Raw genomic sequence first — 16633 nt, forward strand, 5'->3', positions numbered from 1 at the left:
TTGATTGGCCACTTGTTTTTCTTCTGTTTACAAAATACAATTTAAGAGGATACACACACACACACACACACACACACAAAGAGCTAGCTCTTTGCAAGCACAGTAATCCTGAGTTTTTCCTGCCTGATATGAAAGAGTTTACATTGCAGTAAAGGACAACGTCATGTTACGATGGTAAGAGCCACACTCATATGGATTTTATAAATCAAGTATGGAGGATGACTCATAGAGCAGACCAGTAGATGTCCCCAACAATTTATGGTGAGAAAGAATGGAAGGTGAGAGGAAGTGGATCAAGAATGATCTAATTTACCCTGTGGTTCTTGGAGATGACATTCTATATATGTGAAGATTGGTATTTGACTTGATAAAATAGATGTAACGAAAAGTAATAAGTACTACATGTGGTTTAACATCATACACAACATATAGCTCTGAGAGGCAGAAGAGGATGATTGTTTATACAGAAGCTAGGGAGCAACGTTGCTAAGGAAACTTTACTTCAGCCACTTCCAAGGCGTATGACTCTTGGCAAGTTACTTTACTACCTTTCATTTGCTTTATCATCTGCCAAAGCCTCAAAGGATATTTTTTAGAAAGTTAATTCATATAAAGCACTTAGTAGTTCCGCACATGGAAAACACACAATAAGTGTGAATTTCTACTAGTATTTAAAAAAGTATTAAGTTAATAATATTAAAATATTTTCCAGAAAAAAAGTGTGAAAGTAAGAGGATCTTATTTAAAATTTGGTAATACACAAACCTCTGAATCTGTCATGACACAAACAGATTTTCTCCTTGATCAATGATTAATCTCCAATTACCTTCAATTGACTTACTAAGAAGAAACAGTAAGAGGTAGGCTTCAGATACACAGAGCTTTATGATTTAACATTTGCTGCTCTCAGGAATTATTCACCATCCTTTATAAATCTAAAGATTCATGTGATATTAATGTAGCAGGACGAGCAGCAGACAAAAGTCCTCCAAAACCGAGTTAAAGAAGGAAGGGGTTTATTCAGCTGGGAGCATTGGCAAGACTCCTGTCTCAAAAGCCAAGCCCCTTGAATGAGCAATTTCTGTCCCTTTTAAGGGCTCACAAATCTAAGGGGGTGCATGTGAAAGGGTCGTGATTGGTTGAGCAAGCAGGGAGTACGTGACTGGGGGCTGCATGCACTGGTAATTAGATCGGAACAAAACAAGGTAGGGATTTTCACTGTGCATTTGTAATCTATAGATAATATAACCCATTAGGTGAGGGGTTGATCTTTAACTACCAGGCCCAGGGTGCGGCACCGGGCTGTCTGTCTGTGGATTTCATTTCTGCCTTTTAGTTTTTACTTCTTCTTTATTTGGAGGCAGAAATTGGGCATAAGAAGATGTGAGGGGTGGTCTCCTCCCTTATTAAAAGTGTAGAGCTGTATATCCCCAATGTAATTATTGATTTTATTTCCCTACTTATATTGCCTACTCTCCAACATTCTTAAGATCTAATGAGATGGGAACAATAAGATTCTTATTGCTGTAAGTGGCCCACATTGTTTGGTTTTTCTCTTCTTCCTTAGACTTAGAGATAATAAAACATGGGCACATCCTCTCTCTCTTCCTAGGGCTATGGAAATGAATGAAATAATTTGAAGTATGTAGTTCATTTGTTTTCAGCATCGATGTGCCTTTTTCAAGAGTGCTGTACTTACCTATCTCAGTATTTCTGCTCCCTTTCCACAGTTCCCACCAGGAACCATGCCAAATCTGACCAGTCTCCAAGCTACCTTCCTGTGAGTCTTTTGTCTTTGCATATGCAGTCTTCTTTATTATAATTTTCGAATGTCTAAGCTCAAAGTAGGGGATGCCCTGAGCGATTTAAATTTTGATAATTATGAACAATAGTGCCAATTTCCTGGGGCTGCCGTAACAAAGTACCATAAACAGGATAGGTTAAAACAACAAAAATTTATTCTCTCATAGTTCTTAGAACTAGAAGTCTGGAGGTTAGTGTCAGCAGGGCCATGCTCCCTCAGAGATTCTGGATACAATCCTTCCTTGCTTCTTCCTAGCTTCTGGGGGTGCCCATAGATCCTTGCCATTCCTTGGGTTGCAGCTACATCACTCCAATCTCTGTTCTCCCTATGTGTCTGTGTTATCACATGCCACTTCCTCTTCTTATAGAGACTCCAGTCTTATTGTATTAGAGCCCACACTAATGAACTCACCTTAACTTGACTGCATGTGCAGACTTTATTTCCAAAAAGGCCACATTCACAGGTGCTAGGGTTTAGGATTTAAACATATCTTCAGGGAGGATAGAATTCAAATAACAAGGAATTTATAAAGTATAATATTAGCAAATATATTCATAATTTTTTATATATTTATCACCCAAACTGCTCAGAATAATGCTTTAAGCATAGAATATTAAAATGCATACTGATTTGAATTTAATATACTTTTATCCCCATGGTAACATAAGGTACACTATAGTTCTCTGATAACACTAAAGAATAAAGTTCTAAGTTAGAGAAATATTTGTACCTTGTGATGACTGTAATTATTTAGTGGAAAGAAAGAGATTTTTCTGGAAATCATGGTTAGCTTCTTGTTAAATTGTGTATAAATAGTTAGAATCAAGAAGTTTTAGACTGTATTTCTCTGGGTTTTTCTTTAGCTTCCCAATCACTTTTTCACCTTTAGAGGCTCTATTGATTTTCTTCACTGTGTCAGTCTTTGGAAACAAAAGTTTGCTAGTTACTTGTAAAAGTCACCTAAGTAGCCATCTGGGAAGCTAATAACATGGGTTTTGATTCCATATTGACCAACTATCTATAGATATCTGACTTTGGAGAACTGTCTTCATGAGGATTGTCATGCTTTTTCTAACCCTCTCTTTCCCGCATTTTTCAATGAGGGATTTAGAAATCTAGAATATAAAATTTGTTTCCAACTCAAAATGATTTTTGCTTTTTATGGTATATCTGTGTCATCTCATAGAGTTAGGTATGTGGATTTAACAAACAAATGTTAAGAACATATATTTTACCACTAACTTCAGATATTCTTAAATATTAAATTACATAAATATAGGTATAGTTATACAAGGAATGAACACCAGATCTTAATTTGTCTGTCTACCAATATGTGCAAATGGAAAGGCTTAATTTTCAGGACTCTGTAATGATAATGATATTTATGACTATGGCCTTACTGAATGACTAAGGAAATTTAATTACATTCTATAATTTAGGTATTCAGGCCTAGAATCTTAAAATTCTGTTTCTCAGGCCAGGATTTCTCGATAAGGCCCTACACCGAGGCTCAATGTATAGCCTTAGTTCTAGGTGTATATTATGTCACAATTACTTTAAAAATATACTTGTGTTTACAGATGCTTCTTCTGAATCAGCCAGAATAGTCATTCAACATGTACAACCAATCAGCAATTCTTCCACAACAGGAGCTCATCACCTCTATTACAAGCAAAATCCATACATCACTAATAAGTTTTTCAAACTCAGACTCCTGGCTTTTGTAAATTTTACTTAATAAACCAATTAAGCTGTATTCATTATAATCCTTGGAGGATTATCCACCAAGACAATGCTCTTGCAACTAAATTGTCTAATTGAAATATGTTCAATCTGTCTAAAATTGCCATGGAACCATTTTACTGTTGCAGACAGGCAAAATTTGGATGGGATTTGGATTCATCTAGCAACTTGGGAGACAGATGGTGTTAAAAAAGATACAGATGTAGCAGCTTCCACTGATTCTTAATATGCCCCGTTTTTGTTGTCTTAAGCATTTTCATCAGTAAATGAAACGCTTGTTTTAAGTCAATGATTTGCATATTAAGTTGGGAGAAAAAAACATAAGGCAATAACTAAAAACTTGTGCTACTACTGCTGTAGGGAGGCAATTTCCCAGAAAGAAAAAAATCCTTAATTTTTGAAAGACATGACTCTATCATTATCCATTAATTTACTCACACATTTATTCACCCAATAAATGACTTTTAGCACTAGTCATGGTATGTGCCATGATAACCCATGGGGATGGTTATAAATATAACTAAACTGTGATTCTTGCTCTTAGAGAACCTCTCAAGTAGAAAATGAACAATGAATAGAAAAATACCAAGCAAGTTAAAAAGTTGAAAGTGCCATAAAAGATGAAGTACCCCCGAAATTCTGCCATGGGAGGACTATTTGTAGCCAAATTCATGAGAAAAAAATACATTTATGTTAGAACTTCTAGGCTGCTTTCAATAAATGGAGATGAAAAGGTAGGCATTTGTGTCAGTGCTTGAAAACCTCTTGACTAGAGAAAACTCAAGGCTAATGAAAGGAAAAGAAACTATCTAGAGAGATCAGAGATATAATTGGAAAGATCGGTAGTTTTGAACAATGATTAAAAGGTTTGCACTTTAGTAAGCAATAAGGAGCAATTAAAACTTTTTGAGTAGAGGTACGTTATGTTTAATGAGGTTTACTTAGTAATGATATGTAGGATACTTTAAAGGAGCAAAAAAGTCTAAGTTTGAGAGGTTCAGTTCCTAAAACTGTTTAGGACAGAACAGTGAGGATAGAAACCAAAATAAAAATGGAGTCAGATTAAGTTTAAAGGAAAAACATAAACTGGGAGGATTATGAATTCAGCTTAATTGGTTTAAATATAAGGCTTGATGACTGACTGAATGAATGAGCACAAGGTTGAAATGAGAGTATATGGTGGAGAAGGGCTGTGAGACAGGAAGGTCGAAGAAAGCCCAGGACTAAACGCAAAGGGGATAGGAAAAGAGCTGCTGCTCCATCCAAAATAAATCAGATGGAGACACTGGATTAACAGGGAATATGGAAAGTATTATGGAGTTTTCAAAAAGCACCGTCCAATCAAAATATAATGGGAACTCATCTTAATTTTAAATTTTCTAGGAGTCACCTGGACATTTTAAATTAAAAGTTATATAAAATTATAATTTAATGTAAAAAAGAAGCAGGAGAAATTAATCTTGACATATTCTGTATAAGCCAACATATGTAGAATATTGTAATTGCAACATGTAATTAATATAAAAATTATTATGTATTTGACATTAGGTTTTATACTATATCTTTTAAAATAATACATATTTTACAATTATAATGCATCTCAATTCAGATTTGGTACATTTCAAATGGTCAACAACCACATGTAGCCAGTGGCCATTATCTTGGACAGGGCAATTTCAGAAACTTCATGTGAAAATACTCAAGAAGTTGAGAGGAAAGTTTTTACCATCAGATGGAATAGTTCATGCATATGGTGGTAGTTGATAAGTAAGAAGTATATAAGATCCTTAAGAGTATGAAGAGAAATATAAGAAGGAGAGCAAAACCATATACTTAGTAAATATTCATATTTTAATGACAGGAAGGACAAAAGAAATAAGTGGAGATGAAAAAATACTATTGGAGGTATAGGAGAAGAAACACACAGAGGGTTATGGAAGTCAAAGGAAATGGGACACTTGACTGGGCATGGTGTCTCACGCCTGTAATCTCAGCATTTTGGGAGGCCAAGGTGGGTGCATCACCTGAGGTCAGGAGTCTGAGATCAATCTGGCCAACATGGTGAAATCCTAACTCTACTAAAAATACAAAAATTAGCTGAGTGTGGTGGTAGGTGCCTGTAATCCCAGCTGCTGGGGAGGCTGAGGCAGGAGAATAGCTTGAACCCGGGAGGCAGAGGTTTCAGTGAGCCGAGATGACGCCAACTATAGACATAGCAAAACATATCATCCGGCCAGACTCTCAAAATCGATTCTAGTAATTTACAGTAACAAATGAGAAAAGCACAATGCGAGAGAAGTCCTAAGGGTGATGTATTGCAGGTAAGATTTCTTCAATGTCCTTCCAAGTTGTTTAGTAGTGAAATAAAGAGATGCTTTAATGGTATGAGCATTTGATTATTTAAGACTGTCAGAAACCTGGACATGTCAATAGGCCAAGGGATCAGGAGAGAATACAGATACAAGGAAAATTTTAAAATATCGGAAGGAGGATAGCCAGGTCCTGTGGCTCACACCTGTAGTCCAAACAATTTGGGAGGCCGAGGCGAGTGGATCACATGAGCCCAGGAGTTCCAGACCAGCCTGGGCAACATGGCAAAAATCTATCTGTACAAAAAATACAAAAACTAGTCAGGTGTGGTGGCATGTACCTGTGGTCCCAGCTACTCAGGAGGCTGAGGCGGAAGGATCACTTGAGCCAGTGGATGGAGGCAGCAGTGAGCTGTGATCATATCACTGTACTACAGCCTGGGCAACAGAGTGAGACCCTGTCTCAAAAATAATAACAATAATAATAGAAGGAAGAAATAACTCTTAAAGTAGAGGTATGTTTTTTTTCTCCAGATAGAAAAACAAAGGCTTAGTGGATATAAAAATTGAGGCAACCATAATGAAAAGAGGAAGTAGCTAAAACAAGTTCTATTGGCTTTGACATTATCCTCGTATAAAAGAGACAATCACGTATACAAAAATGTAGTGGTAGCAACAAGTCCCTTAAGAAGGTAGAAAACTTTTCCATCGATTACAGAGTCAACTGGAGAAAAACAATGGGAAAGTAGCTATAACATTACAACATGATGAGTTCACAGTGAACCCAATTAGCAGTTTTTAAAAACGTCTTTATTTGCTCTCAATTATGCATTGTGATATATCTGAGTCTGGGGATTGCCATGGCAGTAATTCATGGAAACAAATCATCGTTTCATTTATTCATTATTTCACTTATTTTTTTATTTTTAAAACTTGACACAAATATTCTGGGAACCCGCAATGTTCAAGGTGTGATGCTGGAATATACTTGCAATATAGCAGTGAACAAAATACAGTTCCTGCCCACGTGAATCTTATACTCTGATCAGGCAGAATACATATTAGTAGGCAAATATATTGCAGTAAATGTTACAGTAGAGCATGTACCCAGGGTTACATGACTACAGAGAAGAGCCCTCTAACACCGACATGAAAGCATGAAAGGTTTCCTAGGAAAAACTAAACTGTGATTAACAAAGAATGGAGATGAGTGTGTGTATATATATTATATTATATTATATATTATATATAAATATATATTATACATAAAAAATAGTGAAATAATGAATAAATGCATCAGTGATGAGTGTATATATATACACTCATCTCCATTCTTTGTTAATCACAATCTAGTTTTTTGTGCATGTACATATACACACACAGTATATAAATATAAGCCCAGAACATTAGATGTGTATTAATATGTCAGTAGGACAGTGATACTATGAAATATAAATTTGGTCTTAGTCCCCATTTCCTGACATACAACTCCTAAAGCCCTTGAAATCTTCCGAGTGATAAGTGTCTTTTGTATACTAATGATATGACTCGTGGCTGGGGGCCCCTAGATAGCTTCAGGATGAGGGCCAGTCACCTAAAAGACCAAGGGAGGATTAGAGGGTTGAGACTTTCAACCCTAACCCTCTAACCTTTAGGGAGGGGAGAGGGACTAAAGGTTGAATTAATTACCAATGACCCACCATATGATCAATTATGCCTATTAAATAAAGGTTCCATAAAAACCAAAAAGATTGGGTTCAGGAGCTTTTGGATTGCTCTACTTTAAGAGTTATTTCTTCCTTCTATTATTATTATTATTTTTGGCTACTTTGTTTACAGTAGTGTATGGGTGTGATTTGTGGCTCCCCAAAATAATTACAACAGTAACATCAATGATCATTGGTCACCGATAACCACAACAGATAAAATAATAATGAGAAAGTTTGAAAAATTGGGAGAATTGTTGAAACCTCACCCAGAGACATGAAGTGAGCATACGTCGGTGGAAAAATAGTGCCCACAGACTTGCCCAAAGCAAGATTGCTATAAACCTTCAATTCATAAAAATGCAGTATCTGTGAGGTGCAATAGAGTGAAGCACAATAAAATGAGGTGTGCCTATGTTTATCTAGGGCCTACTTTTGGCTCAGCTCTTTACTTCGTATTTTGGCTAATTAAGTCTGCTTCTCTAGAGTTTGGAACATCAGTATCTATGCCTTTGCAAATAAAACATACATTAAATCACAAAGTGATATATTACTTATGTTATTCAAACTACATTTTATCAACAGCTACTATGACCCACAGACAATGCTTGATTATTTTCAGGTGGAAAATATTTATCCCTGACTTCTCTCTGTCTCTATTATACAGCTCTTTCTTTTTTTTTTCTTTCTTTTTCTTTTTTTTTTTTTTTTTTTTTGAGACAAGAGTCTGGCTCTGTCAGCCAGGCTGGAGTGGCCAGATCTCAGCTCACTGCAACCTCCGCCTCGGGGTTCGCCATTCTCCTGCCTCCAGCCTCAGAGTAGCTGGGACTACAGAAGCCATACCTAGCCGGCTTCGTTTTTTGTATTTTTTTTCAGTAGAGGCGGGGTTTCACGTGTTAGCCAGGATGGTCTCGATCTCCTGACCTCGTGATCGCTGCATCTCGGCCTCCCAAAGTGCTGGGATGCAGGCGTGCAGCGCCTGGCAACTGTTCTAATACATCAGCAAATTCTGTTGAATTTACGTTCAAATTCATCCAGAATCCAACCACTCTTCATCTCAATTACTACCATGCTGGCTAAAGCCATCATCATTTCCCACTTTAATGTAAAACAGATTTTAGTAGGTGCCCATGTTCCTAGCTCTGCCCTCTGTTTAACATATCAACCAGAATGATCCTCTGATAATATGTCCGCTTGTCACTCCTCTGTTTAAAATCCTGTAGTGCTGAGCCACTTTACTTATAATAGAACTAAACTTTTACAAATTCCTTCAATATTCATTGGATACGGTGCTTCCAATCTGAAGTATTTTTCTACTAACATTCTTCCCTTTCTAGCTGACCCATCGATATCTGCCATAATTGCCTTCTTGCAGTTCTATATTTTTTTCCAGACATGCTGTTTTTTTCTGCAAGACTCTTCCTCTAGATGTCCTCTTAGCTAGATCTCACCTCTCCTTCAAGTCTTAGCTCATATATCATCCTACCAATAATACCTTCACTAACTCCCCTTATATAAAACTATAAACTACCTACAGAATATTCAACTCACATACCAGATCCTAGTGCTCCATCTCTGTATTTCCCACGTAGCGCTTTAGAGCATACTTCACAGTTGATCTATTTGTTATTTTTATTATTTACTGTTTGCTTCTCCTCCCTGAATGATAAACTTCACAGAAAAAGTTTTGTATCCTACATGCTTAGAAAAATTAATGTTAATAGCAGGTACTCCATAAATATTTATCAAATAAATGAATACTTATTCTCAGTTGCATGCAAATCATTTTTCCATAAATGTGAGCACAATTCCAAATTTGTGATGATGTCCTATTGGTACTGAATTATGTACTACTCTGTCTCTGAACACATCAATAATCTTAAGTACTCTAACATTTAGTACAGTTTTAAAATTATTATATTGAGAGTATAGGAAGGAGATTGTAATCTTATTTTAATGAACAACAAAACTTGTCTGTACACAGCCTACCACCATAAATTACGCTGTAAATCAAATTTAGGTGTGTAGAGCATTAGGGGTATGAATTTGATTATAATTTGCATACTGTGGCTCATTCAGAAAATTCACTAAGCACCCTTTGTGTGCCAGGAACCATGTTTGGAAATAAGAGGATGAAGTGAAGAGAATATTACCTCTAAGCTTAAAGGAACTTATATTCTGAAAGGGAAGAAAGGAGTTGTCTGATGAAAAGACCCAATGGAAGCAGCAGCAGAAAGAGATTAAGCTAAAAACAGAAAAATCCATAAAAAAGCACATATTTGAAAATTACATATCAAGGCTAAGCATCTTAGAAACTTCCTACTCATTGGGAATATGTTTAATTTGATTACCCCTCGCAAGAAGCAAAGAGATAGGCAAGGAAAGGCCAATTATCCTGTAAAGTAGATTTTTGAGTTGAGCGCAACCGAAGCTTAAAATGGGTACATTATTAATTGCTTGGCAATTAAAAGGCACACTCTAGTGAGAGCGACCTCTTGTTTTCTTCCTGGAGATCCTCATCTTCTCTACACTGCAGCCATTCTGTGTACAGTCTTATGCCTGCTATCTTAATGGTAATAATAATGAGAACAACAATAATCAATAATATATCAAAGTAATAGTAACAGCAATAATAATATAAACATGATTCATAAACATCTATGGGTCATTTTATCTGGAAAGGGAGTAATTTACATCATCAATGTCTAATCTTGCAATCTTCATAATACTCTCTATGGTCATTTTCTGTGGCCATCTCTACCATCCCCTGTATGTCTTTATTCAGAGTTTTTCTCTTTAAGTGTTCAAGTATATATTTATTGTTTTTACCAGTCTGCATATTCATTTTATCATCTATTAATTTTCATATATATATAGTGTTTCTAAGTTTACCAAGTATTTTATCTGTTTAAATCTATTTTTGTGTATCTATCGAGATATTGCAAACCAAACCATCCTGCAAATACTGAATGTATCTCTACTTTAGCTATTATGTCCAAAGTCTCTGAAGTCCAGAATCTAAAGATCATTTAAGTCCAATCTTTCAGTTTACAAATGGTGAAACAAATACATGGAAAGTTAAGTAATTTATCTAAAATCGTTGACCTATGTATGAAGAAGTCAGGTTTAAAAAACAATAAGATATATTAGCTGTTTTTGGTGCACCTCAAATCTTTGTATAATAGAACTCTCCTTGAATAAAGCATAGAAAAGTGGATATAAATTTAACAGCATGGGAAATATTTCATTCAAACAATCTAAACTACTTAGTATTGAGGTGGTTTTGGTTTTTTTGTTTGTTTGTTTTTGCCAGAATTTCATTCCTTTTTCAAGAATCCTTTTTCTGAGTGTTTAAAGCTAACACAAAGCTATGCTACAATTTTGCAAGAATACCTGATTTTAAAGATACCCATATTCCTACGGCAAGAAGAGTACAATTCAAAATACCTTAATATGCAAAAGTCATCTGTTTCCCATACATTCTCCAGCCTTCTCCTTACACTTGAATGGATTTCAACGGACTCTTGAAAAATGTTTCCCTCAATGACAAGAATTCTTCAAATACACCTTAAAAGAGCAATTGATATTCATTCCTTAAAATCAGAATATTTAACCTTTACATGATGAATCCAATCCTTCTTTAACCTCGTTCTTTATCATTTACAAAATGCTGGAATAGTATTACACTTTGCCAAAATAAATTTTAAATGGAGGTATCTATCTTGTAAAATGTATGAATAAGAAGCAGATAAATGCATATTGCCATTTTACAAAATGAAAATGCATATGTGAACAGTCTCTGTGTACTCTAAAGATCAGATGGTAAACAGATGAGATCAAAAAGCTGTGCTTGCCAGCTAAAGTGAATGGTAAATTTTGTGTTGTAACATGATTCTTAGCCAGAGATCTCACCTTTAGCTGTAGACAAACACCTCAAAAATTAAGGCCTAGGTACCGCAGGGGTAAAAGAAGAGAATTTTGTGGCTTACAACAATTTTGAGACAGTGGAAATAAAGGGTCCTCGCATCAGGAAACCCATCGTCCAGCTTTGAATCTGCCAACTACTTAGCCAGGAAGTCACAGTCAACCCATTCATTTACTTATTCATTCTATCATGCATTCATATATTTATTAAATACTTATTACCATGGGTGGGTGTGGTGGTACATGCTTATAGTCCCAGCACTTTCGGAGTCAAAGGCAGGAGAATTGCTGGAGGCCAGACCAGCCTGGACAACATAGCAAGACCCCATCCCTGCAAACGATTTAAAAATCAGCTGGGTGTGATGGTGCACCCCTGTAGTCCTAGTTACTTGTGAGGCTGAGGCAAGAGGATTGTTCTTCAGGAGTTCAAGTTTGCAGTGAACTGAGATCATACCACTGCGCTTCAGCCTGGGTGACAGAGCAAGACTCTGTCTCAAATAAACAAACAAACAACAAGACTTACTGGCATGTACTATGGGCCAGGCACTGTACTTGTGCTAGTAATATAGTTCTGAACAAATAAGGAACACATGATGTGCAAGGACTCTGCCTATGCTCCTAGTAAGCTGTACAGATTTTAAATTATGTAAGACAGGAAGTTATTGAAACTCTTCAGAAGGAAAATAACATGGTTTATGTTTTTTAAAGATCACACTTTGATTGTTCTATACAGATCACATTGCTGTGGATACAAGAGCAGAAGCAATTCTAAAAGCATGTTCACAACCATTGCAACATGCAAAAAAGGCAGGGAAATGATGATCACAGCCACTGGCTTATTGGAGGAACTGCAGTTTGCTGAGATAGAATGCCCAGTTTGTGGATAAACAGTGACAGGTGACAGAACCAAAACTAGAAAAAAGTTTATTTGTTCTTCCACTACAACACAGCTACATTTCAGTAGTCAACTATTCATACATTCAATCAGCAACGTGGTGTATGAAGCCCTGTGTATAACTGATCTCACAAATATATAAACATGTTTTACAGTTTTATCTTGGATGAGTGAAGTGAAACAGAGGAATTGGCTCAGAAACCACCAGTTCCCAGTCGCTGGATTTTTACTTGACACATTGTTCCTTCTGTTCTGTTCTGCAAACAGATTGGAATTTGAGAACCATCTTTGATCTGGGATATCTCTATTCACCCAGATATTATAATTCTCTCTCTTAAGAATCTCTGGACTTCATCTCCTCTCATTGTAGACTCTAATTAGTTAATTTTTAGGTTATTAAGCCGATTTTATCTAGTCTCCCTATTATCCTATTTTTATAATTTACCAAAACTCTAGCCCTTTATATTTTCCATGTACTCTGGAGGTCTGGAAATTTACTTATGAACAAGACACATCTTCGACAAATCCACAGAAGAGCAGGATGTATGTGTAAAGTACTAGATTCAATGCAGTATAGATAAATATACTTAGAATGCAGCATAGACAAGCAATTTTACTAGCTGCTGGTCAAGGCAGGGCAGGTTTCATTTAAGGTAACGTTTGAGATGGCTCTTAAAGAATGAAGCTGGAATGGAGATCAGTCTTTGCCTTATCTAATTTTCTCTCTCCACCTTTTAATATCAGTGCTTCTAGTATTAAATCACTGTGCACAGTTCTGAGCATTGCAACAATTTTTAACATTTTTGTACCTAAGCATAAAGTCCGATCTACACTATGGATTCAAAGCCCTTGATATAATTCTGTCTTCTTGTTTGTGCTTCATCTTCCACAAACAAGTTTCTCAATGTATAGTAACAGGCCACTATTAATGCACAATATTATTTTACATGAGTAGAATTCTTAATATCGGTAATTTTAGATATATTTAATATTCATTAGGAAAATTACTACTAGTATATCAAGCCTAGATGCTTAGAAGAATTTTAGCTAAAAAGTAAAATTAATTAAATAAAAAATAAATAATGGTGTATTTGGCAAATCTTTGGATAGAGAAAAATGTGAATGTCATTATTAAATCACTGAACTTTGGAAAACAGCATTTAATAGATGGTCTTGGGATATTCACTAGCCAGCAACACCTAATAACATTTCAAGTGGCCTTGAGTATATCTTCCTAACCTTCTACCTCTGCTCAGGCCATTTATTCTGACTGAAATGCTGGTTTCCTCCACTCAATTATAACCTCCTCTTCTAAGATTTAGTTTAAATCTTTATTACAGCACTTAATATATATTCTATTATGTGTGAAAATCATGTTTGGCATTGTCATCCCCGCAGTGGTGGAAACGGAGAGGAGGGCTCGTACAGGCTGCATGTGTCTCTCGTTTTCTGTTTCTAAACTACGGGCCTGGCTTACACTTCCCAACAAGCGAATGAGCATGAAAGTACAATGTAGGTGGCCAGTTACTGTTTGCTGACTTGAATTGATTAGGCTGCTGGAAAATCCAATTCCCTTAAGGTCTCCATTGTTAAATGTCACTTCTGACTTAGACGACAATGACAAACCATCGCTTCTGCAAAACCATATTTAAAATAAACATCCGTTGCCTGGGAACAGAGCATGTCTCATTGGCAGAGTTCTATGGACTATTTTATCTAATTAGCTCATATCAGCAAGAAATGCCTATGAGTATGAGATAAAGAGAGAAAAAATGAAAGGGCAATCATCATAATCATGATGGCCATTTGAACAGAGTTTTATCATTTCCTTACATTTCTTCACTTCAGATTGATTTCATGCATGTGACAGATACTGTAGTTACTGTTACTACTCCCATATTCCATTGAAATGATGCAAATGAAAGTACAGAATTCAGCATCTACTGTCTTCTTGTCTTCCTTTCTTCTTTTTTAGTGGATTTTTACTTTTTAACCTATTCTCTTAACTCACAAATCATAACAATGTTCTAGGTCAAATTTTATATCAAGATAAAGACCGGCCTTATACATGGATTGAATACTCTCTCTATTCATAAAAATCTTCCCCCATCAGTTATTCTCTTTGCCTAAACATTGACACAATTTACTAGAAGAGAAAAACAATGCTGAAAATTATTTTAATGTTCGTTTCACATTTATTTTCTTCAGATATTTATTTCAATTATACACACCTGTGAATACAAATCCTTTTAATAAACATATTTGGATATGAGCTGAAACATTGTTTTCATGACTAAAGACTAATTCTGAGCATTTGATGCACATTATTAGTGTCTACTTTTAAAAATTTCAAAGCTAGTTACTAAAGAAAACTTCCAGAACATTTCGTATGACTGTGTAATTATTTCTGCTTCACAGAGAAGAACATAGAGGAAGTAAGATTTCATGGAACAGAACAAAGTTTCTTCTAGAGCCAAAACAGTAAAGAGGATCTTGGGTCGAAGGGAGATTCCATTAGGGAAAAGGGAATTGCTCAGAAGAAAAACTATTTCCTTTTCTTTACCAATAGCTACAATGAAATTACCTGCAGGGACTGTAGCAGTCAAAGTTCAGTCAGGAAAGAAGAACCACTAGGAGTATTACGGAACGAGGACTTCACTATAAGGGTTGGCTGTTACTCAGCTATGAAAAGAGATGAAGATTAAGGTTTAGAATGGAGGAGCTGGAGGATTCGAGTCAGGTTGCTAAGCTGCCAGGCTGAAGCACTGGCAAGGGGAATTGGGAAGCCAGGCATGTCCATGTATTGGTGTGTGGCCACCATGTGGAGCTGTTAGGAAACTCTGTGGAAAGCTGTCACCTCTGCATCTTGTGGTCAGCCCAGCATTGCAGTTGGTTAGCAGGGCACCAAGTCAGAAAGAACTAGACATAAATGAGTGATAAGTGAGGACATGCTGAACCGCACCAGTACCTCTAGGCTCATCTTTCAATGTTTTGACTGCTATGATCTTCAGGAAGGAGGAGCTCCTGCTTCACTTCTTCCTTCTATGCCTCATGCAAATATTTATTTTTGTCAATCCCGAGTTAGAAGCACCCAGAAAAGGAATTTGAGAGAATGAACTTCCCACTTAGCCAAGCTGACTCAGGAAAAAAAAAAAAAATCACAAAGATTTCTTGTTTGCATTCAAGTTTCATTGAAGCATCGGTGTATCAAAGTCATGCAATTAATAGAATGCATGTTTTAGGGAGATTCTGATTCTAAAATGTTTTGATGGAATTTAATTTCTCAGGCCAGAAGAGATTTTAGTTAAGCGTTGATTATAATTGACATTATTTAGTAATCAGAGAGGAAGATTGATGTCAACATTTCACGTTTTTATCAATACAATAAGAATCAATAGTAAATGAGACATTGTGGTTACAGACAAACAACGATTTGAATTGTATACTAATATAATATGCTCTCTCAGTCAAATTGGACTAATCTGTACTGATCTTTCAATTTAGCCATAACCAAAGACCAGACTTCACCAGGGAGCAGATTTCTGAATTTTCACCATGGATACTAGAAACAAATGTTCTCTAAAATAGCCAGAATTGCAAGATGAAATTCATCCAAAGTGTAAGTGGCAATGTCAATTTATCTGAATTAATACCACATACTAAGGCATTTTAGTTCTCTCATATCTTAATTTAGATAAATGAAAATGTTATTTAAACCAATCTTAAGGTCACTGAATGTAAAAACATTAAATGGACGGTTCAATGAGAAAATGAACAAGAAATCTCTCAAGAACAATGAATATAAATGGCGTGCAGAGAAGGGAGCTTCAGACAACTGGGCTGACAGAAAAAAGGGCACTAATAATTCCTTCTTCCGATAAAAAGGGAATCGGGTATAGCAGTAATTCTCAGCTATAGAATCCCATCTAGAGAAGTCTTTCATCAAAATAAAAATGCTGTGTAAATAATATAATGATTTAAAGTGGTTTACTGTGGTGTCAATATCATTACTTTTAAAAAACGTGGTTTACACACTTACAACCTCCAGTGTCCCTTTTTAAACCAATGCTTTGATGAGATGTGTCAATCAGTTATAAATGAAATGACATTCCTATATCCCCGTTACTTTTATAAACCTATCATTATGTGTTTTAAATCTAACATGGATCCATGTTTTAAATTCTGTCATTAATATCTTTGCAGGATTTGTCTCGAACCTATCACTGCAGCTTCAGTACTGCCCTTCTCGCAC

At 35.9% G+C, this 16633-nt stretch overlaps 1 long non-coding RNA gene across 1 annotated transcript in view; it reads left to right on the plus strand.

Annotated features, from left to right (window-relative positions):
• The window catches only part of LOC103882486, a 33929-nt gene extending 30936 nt beyond the window's left edge, over positions 1–2993 (plus strand). Inside the window, exon 2 of the long non-coding RNA XR_002520634.2 lies at positions 1731–2993. This is a non-coding gene — a long non-coding RNA (uncharacterized LOC103882486). The remainder of the gene's footprint in view (positions 1–1730) is intronic.
• The last annotated feature ends 13640 nt before the right edge of the window (positions 2994–16633 follow it).

This window comes from Papio anubis, chromosome 2 (assembly GCF_008728515.1).
Source record: "Papio anubis isolate 15944 chromosome 2, Panubis1.0, whole genome shotgun sequence".
Classification (NCBI taxonomy): Eukaryota; Metazoa; Chordata; class Mammalia; order Primates; family Cercopithecidae; genus Papio; species Papio anubis.